This window comes from Cannabis sativa, chromosome 5, assembly GCF_029168945.1.
Source record: "Cannabis sativa cultivar Pink pepper isolate KNU-18-1 chromosome 5, ASM2916894v1, whole genome shotgun sequence".
NCBI classification, from domain to species: Eukaryota; Viridiplantae; Streptophyta; class Magnoliopsida; order Rosales; family Cannabaceae; genus Cannabis; species Cannabis sativa.
Window position 1 is genome coordinate 11,559,101 of NC_083605.1, and position 17,178 is coordinate 11,576,278.

Genomic DNA, 17,178 nt, shown 5'->3' on the forward strand with positions numbered 1-17,178 from the left:
AAGCTAAATTTAGTTGCTTAGGTAGAAAGAAGTCTTCCCCAAACGAATTTTACATTATTGATATTGTAACATTGTAAATAGTTAGTAATATTTCTTTTCTTTGACCTTATTAAGGTTTTGTTTGTAATGGTGTTGGTTGATTTAATAAAAATCTTTCTATTTTTATCAATAAATAAATAAAACAAGATAGATATGTTTGTCAACAAAATGTTAACATAAGAATTTAAGTGCAATAAAATGAATTAAATAAGAATTTTTACCACTAATTTCTCTCTCATATGTATATATATATTTACCACACCACTACAAAAAGCACTTTTGGTGTCGGTAGTGTCGGTTCTAGGGTGTTAAATTTTAAAAATCGACACTAAAGACCACCCCAATTCTTAGGTGTTGGTTGATAACCGACACCAATAGTGACCCGTAAGTGTTGGTTAATAATTTGACACTAAAATAATAATCAAGAAAAAAAATAAAAAAATATTTACACAACGAGTATTAGTGTTGGTTTAAAACTGAGACATATGGTCACTTAAGTATTGGTTTACAACCGACACATATAAGGCCTTAATTTAAAACAAAAAGGCCCAACTAAAAAAGTTTATTTCAAAACCCTATCCTAATGATATGAAATCAAAATAAACACTCCACACATTTAAAAACAATCTATATCACCAATCTCTCTCTCTCTCTCTCTCTCTCTCTCTCTCTCTCTCTCTCTCTCTCTCTCTCTCTCTCTCTCTCTCTCTCTCTCTCTCTCTCTCTCTCTATCGTCCCTTATATCTCTCTTTCAAGACTACATCAGGGTTACAAACCCACACCGATACAGACAAGCCCAACAACAGTGGTCGTCGCCTCTCTCTCCCTTGAACTACCTCTCTCTCGCTCGAATCTCTCTTGTGCTCTAAGTCACTTCGATGACGATTGGCCAAAATGGACGCCACCAATGTCCTTCCCAACAATTGAAAACCAATCCTTAAATGTCTCAGGCCTTCTCCTCTCCCAGCGACGACGTGTTGGGTTTTGTGCCCTAAATAAAACCCATTTAAATATAATCAGATTTACTTATTAATAAAGATCAGAAATAACATTTTATGTTGCATGGTTCACATGATTTATTTCATGATTATATATATAATGTATGAATTCTATTTAAGTCCAGAACATATGAATTTGTTAAAGATTATAGTTTGTCAGCACAGTGGAATATAATCTTAATTATATGTTCGAAAGTTTATTCCCTGATTTGTCAGAACAGTGGATTTAGACTTACATGGTATAATCAATGATAGGTATTCTTACACCTTGGAGAAGTGTTATGTCCTTTCCAGGACATTGTCAAAGTTTACGAGTATCGGATGTATGGAGTATACATCGGAAGGGACCGATATTGAACTTTGATTAGATATATTGAAATTTACCGTAATATCTATTCAATTCAATATCACCTGTTGATCCTAGATCAAATGATCTTAATCCTGATATGGTTAGGTTCAATCTCAAGAGTGTTATTCGTGTTCTTTGATTTGTTAGTTAAGCCTACTTTTGGGTCAGGGTGATACGTACATTTTGGGAACACGGTAGTGCAATTGAGTGGGAGCGCTAACATAAATATGGAATCTATAGCTTCTATCTGGCGAATAAAAAGTAAAGGATGATTTCCTTCGAGCTTAACCAAACGAAAATAAATGGTAGAGTACTCATTTCACTTAGTTGAAATATCATTTATACAGGGTTAAGTGTTTTAAGGATAAAATATATTGTATGGTGTTACGGTAATTTAATCCCTTTACAATGTAAATCATCTATATAGAGGATCATTGATCAAATTAGGATTATAACAATGGATAACTAATGACGTGTCTATATCATGGAACATATAGAGCGTTCTATATGACTGAGAGTGCAATTCCAAGTTCTAAGAGTGGATTCAATAAGGAATTAATAAGTTAGGGAATTTACTTGGTAAATTCGGTTCGACTTATTGGAAGCTCGGTTATATAGACCCATGGTCCCCATACTAGTTGAGACCATACTGCTTGTAAGACTCAGTTAATTGATTTTAATTAATCAATTATAATTCTAAAAGTTAGACTATGTCTACTTTATGAATTTTCACTAAGTAAGGGCGAAATTGTAAAGAAAAGAGATTCTAGGTTTATTTATTAATTAAGATACTTTATATGTCTAAATTAATAAATATATTAAATGGTAATATTATTTAATAATTATTTTTAAGTTATTAAATAATTAGAATTGGCATTTAAATGGTTAAATTAGAAAATTGACATTTTTGAGAAAATAGGAATGAGAAATAACAAAATGAGAAAGTTGCAAAGTGAGGCCCAATTTCCTTATATGGGCCGCCCAATATGCAAGAGGTTTACCATTTTATTTTTCTATTATTTTAATGCCACACAATTCTAACCTAAACCTAGAGGGCATTCTATAAATAGAAAGTGTTGGCTTCAGGAAACTCATAACTTTGGACATTGTTTCCTTCAGAGAAAAGCCAAGCCGCCCCTTCTCTCTCTTTTCTTCTCTTCTAATTTCGAAATTCCCTTGAGTGATAGAGTATTGCCCACACACATCAAGTGGTACCTCAATCATAGTATGTAAGACTCTGGAAAATCAGCATCAAAGAAGGAGAGAAAGAGATCCAGATTCAGATCTTGATAATGCTCTGCTACAGAAAGGAATCAAGGGCTAGAGATCTGAATGGAAGGAGTCATTATGTTCCGCTGCACCCAATGTAAGGTTTTCTTAAACTCTTATGTGTTTATTTCATTGTTTTAGAATTCATATTAGGATGTTAATGAAACATACTTGGTAGTAAATCTAGATCCTGGTAAAATATTTCCAACAACTGGCACCAGAGCCATGGTAATGATTTACTTTCATGTAATATGAATTAAAACGATGTTTTATATGTTTTTGTGTTGATTTGGATGGTTTCATGTTGGTTTATGTGCTTTTATGATGAATGTCTGTGTTGTACGAAATTTTTCCATGAAAAATATTTTTTTCTATTTTTTAAAATATTTTATTTGGATTCCTTGTGAAAAATTAAGCCATTTTTATTGTTACGAAACTTAATTCCGATGAAAAACGAGAAAGTTATGAATTTTGAAAAATCGAGTGCACATGCCTCAATCGGACGCACACCAGGCTTCAGACTAAGAAGCCATGCACGCGCGTATGCCTGGAACAGGCACTGTCTGATGCCGAGCCACACGCCCACGAGGACCCTACAGTTTCCTTCCTGGAGGCTGCATCCGCTGAGAAACCTCGGCTGGGTGCCTCTGTCCGCGCGCGCCTTGGGTTTTTTGCAGCCTCTGGAGGCTGCACGTACAGCCTCCTGGGCAGCCAACCCCATATTGCGATTTTTTTGTGGTTTTTCCTCAAAAATCCAATTTTTCATGGGATTGTTTCCCAAAAATTCATTTTTCTAATTTTAAATACTTCTAATTTGAAATATTTCCAATTTTAAAATATATTTAATTTGGAATTTTTCTAATTTTAAATATTTCCATTTTGGAATATTTCCTATTATGGTCAGATTTAAAAATTTGTTAACTTCTTTAATATTTATATATTATTTAATTATAAGATTAGATATTTTGATATTTAACATATTTTAAATTAAAAGATAACTCTGTCTTTTTATTTAAAATATTATATTAAAATTATCTTATATGACAAATTAAATAATTAATAAATTTGAAATTAACGTAGACATTTTTATAGATATACATACCATAATATTTTTAAATTCAAAATTTGTTATTTTGTTAAATATTTAATTATTTATAAATTATAAGTTTAAAAATGATATTTTTCTATATATATATATATCATTTTTTTTTCCTTATTGGAAATTTATAAATCATATCTTGAATATTTCAATAACTTAGATATTTTGTAGAAATTTGAATATTGCTTAATTTTAGATATTTTGACATATAATTATGGTAATTATTATTTATTTATTATTTTATTCCTAAAGTAATAATTATCTAATCAAATCTATTTTAAAATTAGTTTATTTTATTAAATTATAAGATTTGAAAGTGATTTTGAAGATTCTTTCCTTTCAAATCATTGATCTTATTTGATATTTAATTTAATTTGATTCAAATAAACCTAGATATTTTAAAATTAGTTTCCTTTATTTTTGAGATTTTAAGTTTGTTTTAACAACCCTAAATTTTCAAAAAAAAAAAAAAAAATTAGTTGGTTAGTTTAAGAATAATAATTTAATTATATTAATATCTTATTTCATATCCGTTACATGGACAATGTTTGTTTATTTATTTATATTGTTTATTCAAAAAATTTTAAACAAACCTATTATTTATTTGATCTAAATTGTTGTGATTAACTTGTTGACAGATCCAATGATCTGATTTTCATCATAGTCCAATTGTCAATAGATCTTATAAATAATTTGTAAGAGGTAAATTTTGTACTTCTTTCATCTGTGTAAACCTAGTAACATGATAGGGCCCATCCAAATCATTTTGACCTGTGTGAGCCTATATGTTTGCTATTGGGCTTAGATGCGTATAGGAAGCCCATTTAAGTTTTACTAAGTAAATAGACTAGGTTGCTAAAATAAAATTTGACATAAGTAATTTTATTTAGGCCCAATTAGATTTGGGATTATTCAATTAATAACAATTGTTTATTTAAAGGTTAAATTCCTCTCTTTTGGGCCTTGTGTGAGAGTTGGGGGCCAATAGAAGTGGGTACGACATACTGAACCCATCTCCCCCTCACATGAACTACCCCAATTGTGAAGGCCCATTTGCCTTATTTAAAAAATTGTATAAGGTTAATTATATTAGTCTAACCTAATTAAAATTGAATTGTCAACATAATTAACTTTTAAAATATATGAAATTTATTTTTCATTTAAATATTTTAAAGTTAATTTTAGAAAAGCACTTAGTTAATGATATATATTCTAGAGAGTTACTTGTATACTAGTTATTATTTCTAATATTAAATAGGAAAATATCATTGATTGTGAAATTAATTGTTTAATAATTAATTTTGGTACAATCTAAGTTTAGTATATTTTCCTAGTATTAAACTAGAATTAATAATTAAGTTTCTTCTATACTTAATTATTTATTTCTTGAATTTAATACATTTAATTAAATTGAAAATTTCAATTTCTAAGTTGATTTTCATCATGATACTTAAACATTGTTATTTTCATGTTATTTAATTAAAGTTGAAAATTATCTTAAGTTTGGAATCTTATTTCAGAATAACTTAAATTTGAATAATTTTCAAAATATATTTTATTTTATTTTATTAATCTTTATCCCACAATTTCGAAATTGCATTTCTTTAATGCAGAAATTTCGAATTTTACTTGAAAAATAGATTAAAGTTGAAAATTATTTATTTTAATTTTGGATCAACTTAAATCAATAATTTTTTTCATTTAATGATTAATTAAAATAAATGATCTAAAATATATTATAATTAGAAATTGAATTAATTAGTCAATGAAAGTCTAGATAGATATTATCTGTTTTGCTTGAAGTATTTTTCTAGTGATATTTAATTAAATAGAAAATTAAAATTTAAGTTGATTCTTAATCATGATACTTAAATATTTGAAATTTTTCTTAAATATTTAATTAAATAGGAAAATTATATTTTTTGTTGTAAATTAATTTTATTAATTAATTTTGGGCCAACATAAAATTAGAATAATTTTTCCAGGATTTAATTTTATTTTACTTTAAAGCATTTTTCGAAAATATACTTCAATTATTTTCGAAATGCAATATATATTTATAGAAAATTAAATTTGAGTTGTAAATTAATTTAAATTAATTTTGAAACAACTTAAATTGCATATTTTTCTAAATATTTATGGAAATTATTACTAAGATGGAATAATTCACGTTATTTTCATATCCATCTAAGTATAATTTATAAATATTAAATTAAAATTTATATTTAGAATTTAGAATTTTTTATTCTAAATTGGAAATTTAAATTAAATAAATATATATTTAAAATAAATTGATTAAAATAAGTTTTAAATAAAATACAACTTTCTTTAAATAATGAGCTTTATTATTAAGACATTCGATCTCCATTGTTGGTTTTACATAGCTTTTGTTTTAGTGGGTAATCCTCCCTAATGGAGGAACGTTCATTAGCAAGTTAGCACCGTTTAATCTCGAAAGATAAGTATATTTCTAAGTGTTTTATATGGTATTGATCACCCTAATGGTGGCGACTGTATTTGACTTACAAAGTATGAAACAATGGTGGAAGCTCATAAGATAGAATAGCCTTGACTCTCGCCTAAACGAGACAACGCTGGATTCCAATCTTGATCGAATAAAAGGTTGCTAGAATGTTTATCATTTTGGATGAGCTGACAACTCTATTCAATGGATGGTATCACTGACTCTCGCCTAAACGGGACACTGATATCAGTTTGTTGAAGACCTTGGAAATTATTTAGGATTGTATGTTTTAGTATTTTCACTTGTCATTCCTACTTGCTATATGTTTAATAATTTTTGAATTGTGTATGAATTTATATTGAACCATGTTATTTTCTGTTATTAAATTGTAGTTTAATTTCGAATCTTCATTGTTGGTCTAACTTGGTTTGTTTTTCTAATGAGATAAATCCTTAATGGATTTTCACCATTAGACTAACATAATAGTGTTAGATCTCGAAAGATAAATATTGTATATGCAACGTCTAGCTGTTCATCAATTGCTGACACCTTAGACTAGTATTTTACAATATGAAACAAGAAGATTGTATAAATAAGATTACTTTGACTATCGCTAATCGGAGCATCGTTGGATTCTTATTTAAAACGAAATTATCCTAATTTCTCTTAGCTTATTCATTTCGAATTAACTCAATAAAATATCATTGGATGAATGGTCTATAAATCATTTCATGTCATTCTATATTTTCTCTTAAGAAATTAAATGACGCATATGATTATATTCCCGAAATTCTATTCCAAAATGATATAAATCCTCAATCTTAAAAATCTCCTACTTGTATGGGCAAATCAACTTAGAGTTAAATTAGTAGTGGTGGTCCAAGAAAGAATTACTCATCATACAGTTACACTTTCACAAGTGTTTCATAACCATTTTCTATCAATGGATTCAAACTGTATGAGTTTAGTATTCTGTGACCATAATCCACTTGCACTATTCTAAGAACTCTTTGATGTAACTAAACTTAAGTCATCAAAAGATACAACCATATATTTTATAAATCTATGGCATTTGTATCTTGTTCATAGTGGTTTTGACAAGATCATTCTCTGCAAAGAGTTAATATGCCTATATCCACTGAAAGTATAATCATCTCATTCGTAGATGGATGTACATTCAGGGGTGGATATGAATTTTCGTTGTATTCTTAAAACGATCACTCTAGATTTTACCTTATGCAAAAGAAATTTGAAATGTTTAAAAAAATTTCATGAATTTCTAGCAATGGTGGAAAACCATTAAGGTAAGTGGTTAAAGATCTTGCGAACTGATAGGGGTGGAGAAAAAGTTGATAGATATGCAGTTCAAAGATCATTAATTTGATTTTTGAATTATATCCAAACTTACCTCCCCAGAAATTCAATTTGCATATTGATAGTTAGTGTTGGAAATTATTTTACCAGGATCTTAGATCTACTCACAAGTATGTTTATTAACACCCTAAATATGAACTTTCTAAAACGATAAATTAAACACATATAAAGTTTAAGAAACCTTACATTGGGTGCAGCGGAATTATAATGACTCCTTCCGTTCAGATCTCTAACCCTTGATTCCTTTCTGTAGCAGAGTATTATCAAGATCTGAAACTGGATCTTCTTCTCTGAATCCTTGATGCTGAATCTCCTTTGCTGTTGATCTTTCTTCACAATCTTCCTCACTATGATTGAGGTATTGCTTGATGTGTGTGGGCACTACTCTAATCACTAAGAGAGGTTCGAAATATTGAGAAAGAAAAGAGAGAGAGAGTGGCGGCTAGAGAAGAGAGTGGAGGCTCAGGTTTTTCTGATTCAGAAAGTGTGATTTTCCTGAAGCCTTCACTATCTATTTATAGCATTCCTCTAGGGTTTGATTTGAATTATATGGCATTAAAATAATGAAAAAATCATTTAAAAAAGATAACATAAGTGGCCGGCCCTAGGCTAGGTGGACTGGGCCTTGATTTTTGCAATTTTGCAATTTTACCACTTTTGTATCTGATTTTCTCAAAAATGCTAATTTCCTAATTCAATCATTTAAATGCCAATTCTAACTATTTAATAACTATAAATAATTATTAAATAATATTGTCATTTATCATATTTATTAATTGCACCATACAAAGTATCATAATTAACAAATATGCCCCTGTTTACTCTTTCTTTACAATTTCGCCCTTACTTAGTGAAAATTTCACAAATAGACATAGTCTAATTTGTGAATTATAATTGATTAATCAAAACCAATTACATGAGTCTTACAAACAATATTATCTCAACTAGTGGGGGGACCATGGGTCTATATAACTGAGCTTCCAATAACTAGATCAAGAATTTAGCACTAAAATTCACTAACTTATTAATTCTTCGTTGAATCCACGCATAGAACTTAGAATTGCACTCTCAGTATATAGAATGCTCTATATGTTCCACCATATAGACACATCATTAGTTATCCATTGTTATAATCCTAATTTGAACAATGATCCTCTATATGAATGATCTACATAGTAAAGGGATTAAATTACCGTAACACCCTACCATGTATTTTATCCTTAAAACACTTGATCCCGTATAAATGATATTTCAGCTTATGTGAAATGAGATCTCCACCATTTATTTTCGTTTGGCCAAGCTCGAAGGAAATCATCCTTTGCTTACTATTTGCCAGATAGAAGCTATAGATTCCATGTTTATGCTAGCGCTCCCACTCAATTGCACTACCGTGTTCCCAAAATGTACGTATCACCCTGACCTAAAAGTAGGCTTAACTAACAAATCAAAGAACACGAATAGCCTTTCAAGACTGAGCCTAATCATAACAGGATTAAGATCATTTGATCTAGGATCAACTTGGCGATATTGTCTTGAATAGATTTTACGGTAACTTTAATTAAATCTAATTCAAAGTTCAATATCGGTCCCTTCCGATGCATACTCCATGCATCCAACCTGAGCTTTACTTTAACCAATGTTCTGGAAAGAACATAGTATTTCTCCAAATACAAGTAAACTCTTGTTGTAGATTATCATATCAGTAAAAACCCTGTGTCTGATAAATCTAGGAAACTTTATTCACATAGTCATGTTTACTTTCCAATGTGATGACAGCACAATAAACATGATCAAGTATGTGAAAAGGGTTTAAGATGAATTTATAAATCAATTAGACAAGCAATTGATAAAGTGAGCCAAAACATACACAAATGAATGAAAAATACTTCTGTTTCTTTATTGATGTTGAATAAAATAGATTACATTGAAATGGAGTTTTATTTAGGGCATAAAACCTAACAGTTAGTTACTATTTGTTGCCTAAATCCTTCTATGGTAATATAATTTCAGAATGATGCAATGGTTGTATACTTAATGTAAATCATTACTAGATTCATGGATGACCTAATTGAAATCTTAAGAAAAGCTAGAACTGCTAACCCTGGTTTGCATGTTTGTTAGCTATTTTAAGTGATTAGGGGTGGACCATCCCATAGTCGTTAGATAAGAAAGTGTTTGTTTAAACAAACACTACTTTTCTAAGAAAATGACTAAGTCTGTAAATAAAGTACCAAATAAAGGAGATAATTTTTCTTGATTCCAAAAGTGTTCTATCATCTTTCTTTACAAGATGATCCCACTGCCTCTGTTGTCTTAACACAAACGAAGAGGTCAATACCATTTAGTTTTCTTAGACATAATTCACGGTACCTTGTCATAGTGGGAGAGTTTCTAGGAACTCACCTTCTTATGACTTGGAAGACACTAGTCATTAAATTCCATTGTGAGTTTAAACAAGTAATGGATTGTCATGATAAGAAACTACGAAGAAAGCCAAGAGAACTATGGTTTAATCCATTCACATGGAGTAACCTAAAGTTTTCTATTACAAGGACATAAAAGGAAATTATCGTTAATAAGTCTATTCAATGGACTTAACAAAACTTCCTGTTCCTAGTATCATAGGTCTGAGTTTATCAAAACCTATGGCTTATGGCATACCTGGTAATTACTTACTCTAATGCAAGCAACTTACTTTAGTAAGATGCTGAAGCATTTTCTTTCCAATGGCAATCTATAGAAGCTTCACAACTTCTAAGCATAGATTTTATTTATCTAAGGAAAAGTCTCAACTATTCCAGAAAAGATAAAGCCATAAAAGAATTTCTTAAATCAACAGTGAGAGGTCTCAGATATGTTTTAATATGCCTTAGACCAGACACCTACTGTTGAGTGGGAGTAATGAGTAGGTATCAGATTAATCCAGGAGAAGAACATTGGAAGACAATCAAGTAAATCTTAAGATTAAGAAGAGGAACTATATGTTAGTCAATAAGGGTGTGTTTAAAACTCTTAGACTACACCACATAAGATTTCAAGACTTGCCTTTGTGCTAGAAAGTCTGCTGATAAAATGGTGATTACTCTGGGGGTGGAATAGTGATTTTGGAGAAGTGTAAAAACCTATCTAGAGTCTCTTAGTCTACCAGAAAGAGACTGAATGTTAAAGTTGCAGGAAATGTACTTATCCAGTCTAAGGAAAGTTCTATACATTTGTGGCACTGTTCCAACTTGCCTTAATTACTAGTGTTACTTCCTGAATAACAAAAAAGTAGTTGCCAAAAGTATAGAATCCAGTATCCCAAGAGAGTAGACATATAGAGAGGAATTTCACATTATCAAGGATTTTGTGATTAAGGAAGAGTAATGGTGGAGAAGAGGTTGTGTTTAATTCAACCTGTCAGATCCTATTACGAGGAGTTTACTACTATTACACTTGATTTGTATATCAAGGTGTTGAGATTATTTGAAATGCACATTTTGTTTTATATTATTGCAAGTGGGAGTTTATTGGGTTTTGTGCCCTAAATAAAACCCATTTCAATATAATCAGATTTACTTATTAATAAAGATTAGAAATAATATTTTATGTTGCATGGTTCACATGGTTTATTTCATGATTATATATATAATGTATGAATTCTATTTAAGTCCAGAACATATGAATTTGTTAAAGATTATAGTGTTGTCAGCACAGTGGAATATAATCTTAATTATATGTTCGAAAGTTTATTCCCCAATTTGTCAGAACACTGGATTTAGACTGACATGGTATAATCAGCGATAGGTATTCTTACACCTTGGAGAAGTGTTATGTCCTTTCCAGGACATTGGCAAAGTTTACCAGTATCGGATGTATGGAGTATACATCAGAAGGGATCGATATTGAACTTTGATTAGATATATTAGAATTTACCGTAATATCTATTCAATCAATATCACATGTTGATCCTAGATCAAATGATCTTAATCCTGATATGGTTAGGTTCAATCTCAAAAGTGTTATTCGTGTTCTTTGATTTGTTAGTTAAGCCTACTTTTGGGTCAGGGTGATACGTACATTTTGGGAACACGGTAGTGCAATTGAGTGGGAGCGCTAACATAAATATGGAATCTATAGCTTCTATCTGGCGAATAGAAAGTAAAGGATGATTTCCTTCGAGCTTAACCAAACGAAAATAAATGGTGGAGTACTCATTTCACTTAGTTGAAATATCATTTATACAGGGTTAAGTGTTTTAAGGATAAAATACATTGCAGGGTGTTACGGTAATTTAATCCCTTTACAGTGTAAATCATCTATATAGAGGATCATTGATCAAATTAGGATTATAACAATGGATAACTAATGACGTGTCTATATCATGGAACATATAGAGCGTTCTACATGACTGAGAGTGCAATTCCAAGTTCTAAGAGTGGATTCAATAAGGAATTAATAAGTTAGGGAATTTACTTGGTAAATTCGGTTCGACTTATTGGAAGCTCGGTTATATAGACCCATGGTCCCCATACTAGTTGAGACCATACTGCTTGTAAGACTCAGTTAATTGATTTTAATTAATCAATTATAATTCTAAAAGTTAGACTATGTCTACTTTATGAATTTTCACTAAGTAAGGGCGAAATTGTAATGAAAAGAGATTCTAGGTTTATTTATTAATTAAGATACTTTATATGTCTAAATTAATAAATACATTAAATGGCAATATTATTTAATAATTATTTTTAAGTTATTAAATAATTAGAATTGGCATTTAAATTGTTAAATTGAAAAATTGGCATTTTTGAGAAAATAGGAATGAGAAATAACAAAATGGGAAAGTTGCAAAGTGAGGCCCAATTTTCTTATATGGGCCGCCCACTATGCAAGAGGTTTACCATTTTATTTTTCCATTATTTTAATGCCACACAATTCTAACCTAAACTTAGAGGGCATTCTATAAATAGAAAGTGTTGGCTTCAGGAAACTCATAACTTTGCACATTGTTTCCTTCAGAGAAAAGCCAAGCCGCCCCTTCTCTCTCTTTTCTTCTCTTCTAATTTCGAAATTCCCTTGAGTGATAGAGTAGTGCCCACACACATCAAGTGGTACCTCAATCATAGTATGTAAGACTGTGGAAAATCAGCATCAAAGATGGAGAGAAAGAGATCCAGATTCAGATCTTGATAATGCTCTGCTACAGAAAGGAATCAAGGGCTAGAGATCTGAATGGAAGGAGTCATTATGTTCCGTTGCACCCAATGTAAGGTTTTCTTAAACTCTTATGTGTTTATTTCATTGTTTTAGAATTCATATTAGAATGTTAATGAAACATACTTGGTAGTAAATCTAGATCCTGGTAAAATATTTCCAACACGACGCACTACTCCTCCTCTCCCAGCGATAGTGGGCGACGGTAAATCCACGATCTTCCTTATTTTTTTTTTCCTTTTTTTTAGTGGGATCTCTTGGTTTCAGCTCCGACAATGTAGATCGATATTTTTTTATGTAAATGATTTATGTATTAATTGTTCAAGCATTGTAACGATTTATTTGATTTTTTTAGATATGAGTTTGATATATTGTTCTTTATGGGTTTGCTTTTTTTTTTTTTTAATTAAGCATGGGTTTGTTGATAATGAATTTTTAGCTGTAGAGTTCAAATTTGGCTCAAAGCAATAATTCATGGCCACATTTGGAAGTTTTTTTAGTGGTGTCAGTTTAGCACCAAGAGTTATGGTGCGAAAATAGATTTCACACTCGTAAGTCTTAGTTTAAAACCGATACCTATGCCCAAAATATTGTTTTGAACAACCACCAAAATATATACTTTATGTCCTAGTGGTATAGGTGCCGCTTCATAAAACTAACACTATAGGTATAAGTCTCAGTTTAAAACCGAGTAGGTTTTGTATTTAAAAAAGTAGAAATGTTATCATCATAAATAAATATTAATTGTCATTATACATATGGTTATAGGAAATATTTGGTTGGGGTATCATTTTCGTTCCTTACTGTAGAACAATTTTCCGTTTCCAGAGCATGGTTGTTGACACAGTTTGTCGTCAACGGATATAAGAACATCGCAAACAAGTAAGATGAACATAAGTGAATGTCAATCAAAGTAAATCAATATAAAGAAAGCAAAATTAGCGATGATGAACACAAAGTTCTTATAGTGGTTTACCACCTTTCAGCGGTAATAGACTAGTCCGATTTGATTTTTATATTGGTATTTTATGCCCTAATTAAAATAGAATTTTTATATGATTTTAATTTTATCAATCAATTAAAGAACATAAATTATTTTACTACTTTTGGTATATTACTTAGTTCACATATAGCTTCCATAGTCATATATTTAATATATAAATTCTACTAAATTCTTATCATATTGATATTCATGATTATTGTAACACCCTAACTAGCATAGGCGTATTAATGTGATTTTTAACGTACTGTGCAGCTCGTTGCTAATCATCGAGATTATTGGAAAACGTGAATAATTAAAATTTTGCTTTTTAATTAAACCATATCATATTATATTAATAAAATACCGGGATCCCGTTTACAAAATTCAATTATAAAAGTTGTTGGGTTTTATGCCCTAAATAAAACTCCATTTCAATGTAATCTGTTTTATTCAACATCAATAAAGAAACAGAAGTATTTTTCATTCATTTGTGTATGTTTTGGTTCATATTATCAATTGCTTGTCTATTTGATTTATAATTCATCTGAAACCCTTTCGATATACTTGATCCTGTTTATTGTGTTGTCAACACATTGAAAAGTAAACATGACTATGTGAATAAAGATTCCTAGATTTATCAGACACAGGGTTTTACTGATATGATAATCTACAACAGAGTTTACTTGCATTTGGAGAAATGTTATGTTCTTTCCAGAGCATTGGTTAAAGTAAAGCTCAGGTTGGGTGCATGGAGTATGCATCGGAATGGACTGATATTGAACTTTGACTTAGATTTATTAAACTTACCGTAATATCTATTCAAGTCAATATCGCCTAGTTGATCCTAGATCAAATGATCTTAATCCTATTATGATTAGGCTCAATCTCAAGAGTGTTATTCGTGTTCTTTGATTTGTTAGTTAAGCCTACTTTTGGGTCAGGGTGATACGTACATTTTGGGAACACGGTAGTGCAATTGAGTGGGAGCGCTAACATAAACATGGAATCTATAGCTTCTATCTGGCGAATAGTAAGTAAAGGATGATCTCCTTCGAGCTTGACCAAACGAAAATAAATGGTGGAGTACTCATTACACATAGCTGAAATATCATTTATACGGGGTTAATATTCAACAAGAAGGAGTTTTAGCACTAAAGAAAGGAGAGAAAGAGATCCAGGTTAAGATCTTGATAATACTCTGCGACAGAAAGGATACAAGGGTTAGAGATCTGAACGGAAGGAGACATTTTATTCCGCTGCACCCAATGTAAGGTTTCTCATACTTTATATGTGTTTATTTTATTATCGTTTTAGAAGTTCATATTTAGGGTGTTAATCAACATACTTGTGAGTAGATCTAAGATCCTGGTAAAATAATTGTCGCCCTGTGACTAAACAACAAAAGCCCTGATGTCCCGAGGATCGTACGCTCCACTGCTCCAGGCCTAACTGCCCTGACATTTACAATCTTCATTTACTCGTTCTCACGATTCCTCAGCTTTAGCCTTGCCCTTACATATACATAAACATAGCACTGTGTGTCGGCAGACTCAGTAAGAAAAGCATAAATCATATAACATACATAAATTCCGGGTTATGATCAGACGCCCATACCCCTGACCACAACCCTAATCCCCGTGTCCCACACGGTACTGAGTCTCAAACGTTCGTACGATGGTACTTTTGACATAGTAACAGCCTATACTCGGTACGCTAGTCATACTCTAGCCGTACTGATGTGATACCGTATCAGCCTATACTCGGTATGTCAGTGATACTCTGACCATTCCGATGTGATACTGTCAAAAAGTACGGTGCTATCGACCATAATATCAGCCTTTACTCGGTACGCTAGTCATACTCTAGCTGTATCGATGTGATATGTATCAGCCTATACTCGGTACGCTAGTCATACTCTAGCTGTACCGATGTGATACTGTCAAAAAGCACGAAAGCCAACATACATATCTAATGTAATCTAACAGGCTTACTAACATGCACGCTAAACATGTAAATACATATGCATACTGTTATACTAATCTTACCTCAATTCCGAATTCAGGTGTGTCGGTCAACCTGAGTGGAACAATCTGCTCAAGGAATTACTGGCTCCTAAATCACATCAATCGTAACACGCATAAGTGACTCGCTAAATCACAATCAGGACAAAAGTTTAAACCAAAACTCTATCTACTGCAACTTAATATACTAATATCCCAAACTAGCAGGGAAATCAACTAATTAGAAACCTGAAACTGACACGAAACGATAAGCTGAAAAACTGGTTTTCACCCCCTGCTGCAAAATCCGAGTAACTGGTTTTACAAGCAGTGTAAAACTGGTTAGCCGATTTTACCCAGAAAACCAACAACAATCAAATCCCCAACCAAAAGGTTTCCAAACTCAACCAAACTTTTCAGACCTGCATATTATACCCCAATAAACATAATCCAAGCAAGAAAACAACAATCAAAGCTCATAATCAATTTTCACCATTAAAGCTTCAAGCTTGAGTTCTAAAACTCAAAGCTTGCAAAAACCTTCAATCAACTACCAAATCATGCCTAACTCAACATAATAAATCATATTCTAACTTCTAAAAACAACAACAAACAATCACAGCAACAACAACGACTAAACTCCATTTCATGCAAAATTTCTTTTCTTGAAAATCAAGAAAATAAGAAGGAAGGAGCTAAGAACCTTACCTTGATTAAAGATCATTTAAAACCTTACTGAATTCTCTGAAAATTAGAAGAGTAAGGAAACCCTAGTTTCTCTTGGGTGGAACGAAAGAGAGAGAGACAGAGTTTGAGAGTGAAAATATTTTTCTCTTGAATTTTCTTCTTTTTGAAACAAAATGAGTAATTCAATTTATTTTATTTAAAATAAAATACCAGCTAATTTACCATTAAAATCAGATAATAAATTAATTAAACATCACTAAAGACAAACACAGATATGGGGCAAAAAGACCTCCCCCCCCCCCCCCCGCCCCCGCCGCCCCCACATAAAAATAACATAAAAGGGGTACTTAGGGGTATTTTGGGAAACTCTAAAATCCCATCTATTCCCGACATTCCAAATGTCTAACTATTGTCCCGCTATACTAAAAATACTAAGATGTGATTCAAAAGCCATACACCACATTCCAATGTTGTCGGGCATCAAAATATGCAAAATTATGAAATTTCTATATGTGACATAAAAATGTATTCTGAATTCAAATAAATCATCGTAAATAATTAATTCAATATTAATTATTAACTTTTATAATAAAGCCCTAATTATATGCTAATTTCCAAATTAAAGCTAAGCGGTCTTTACAATTATCCCCCCTTAAAAGGATTTCGTCCTCGAAATCTAACCTGAACAACTCTGGATATTAAGCTTTCATGTCTGATTCTAATT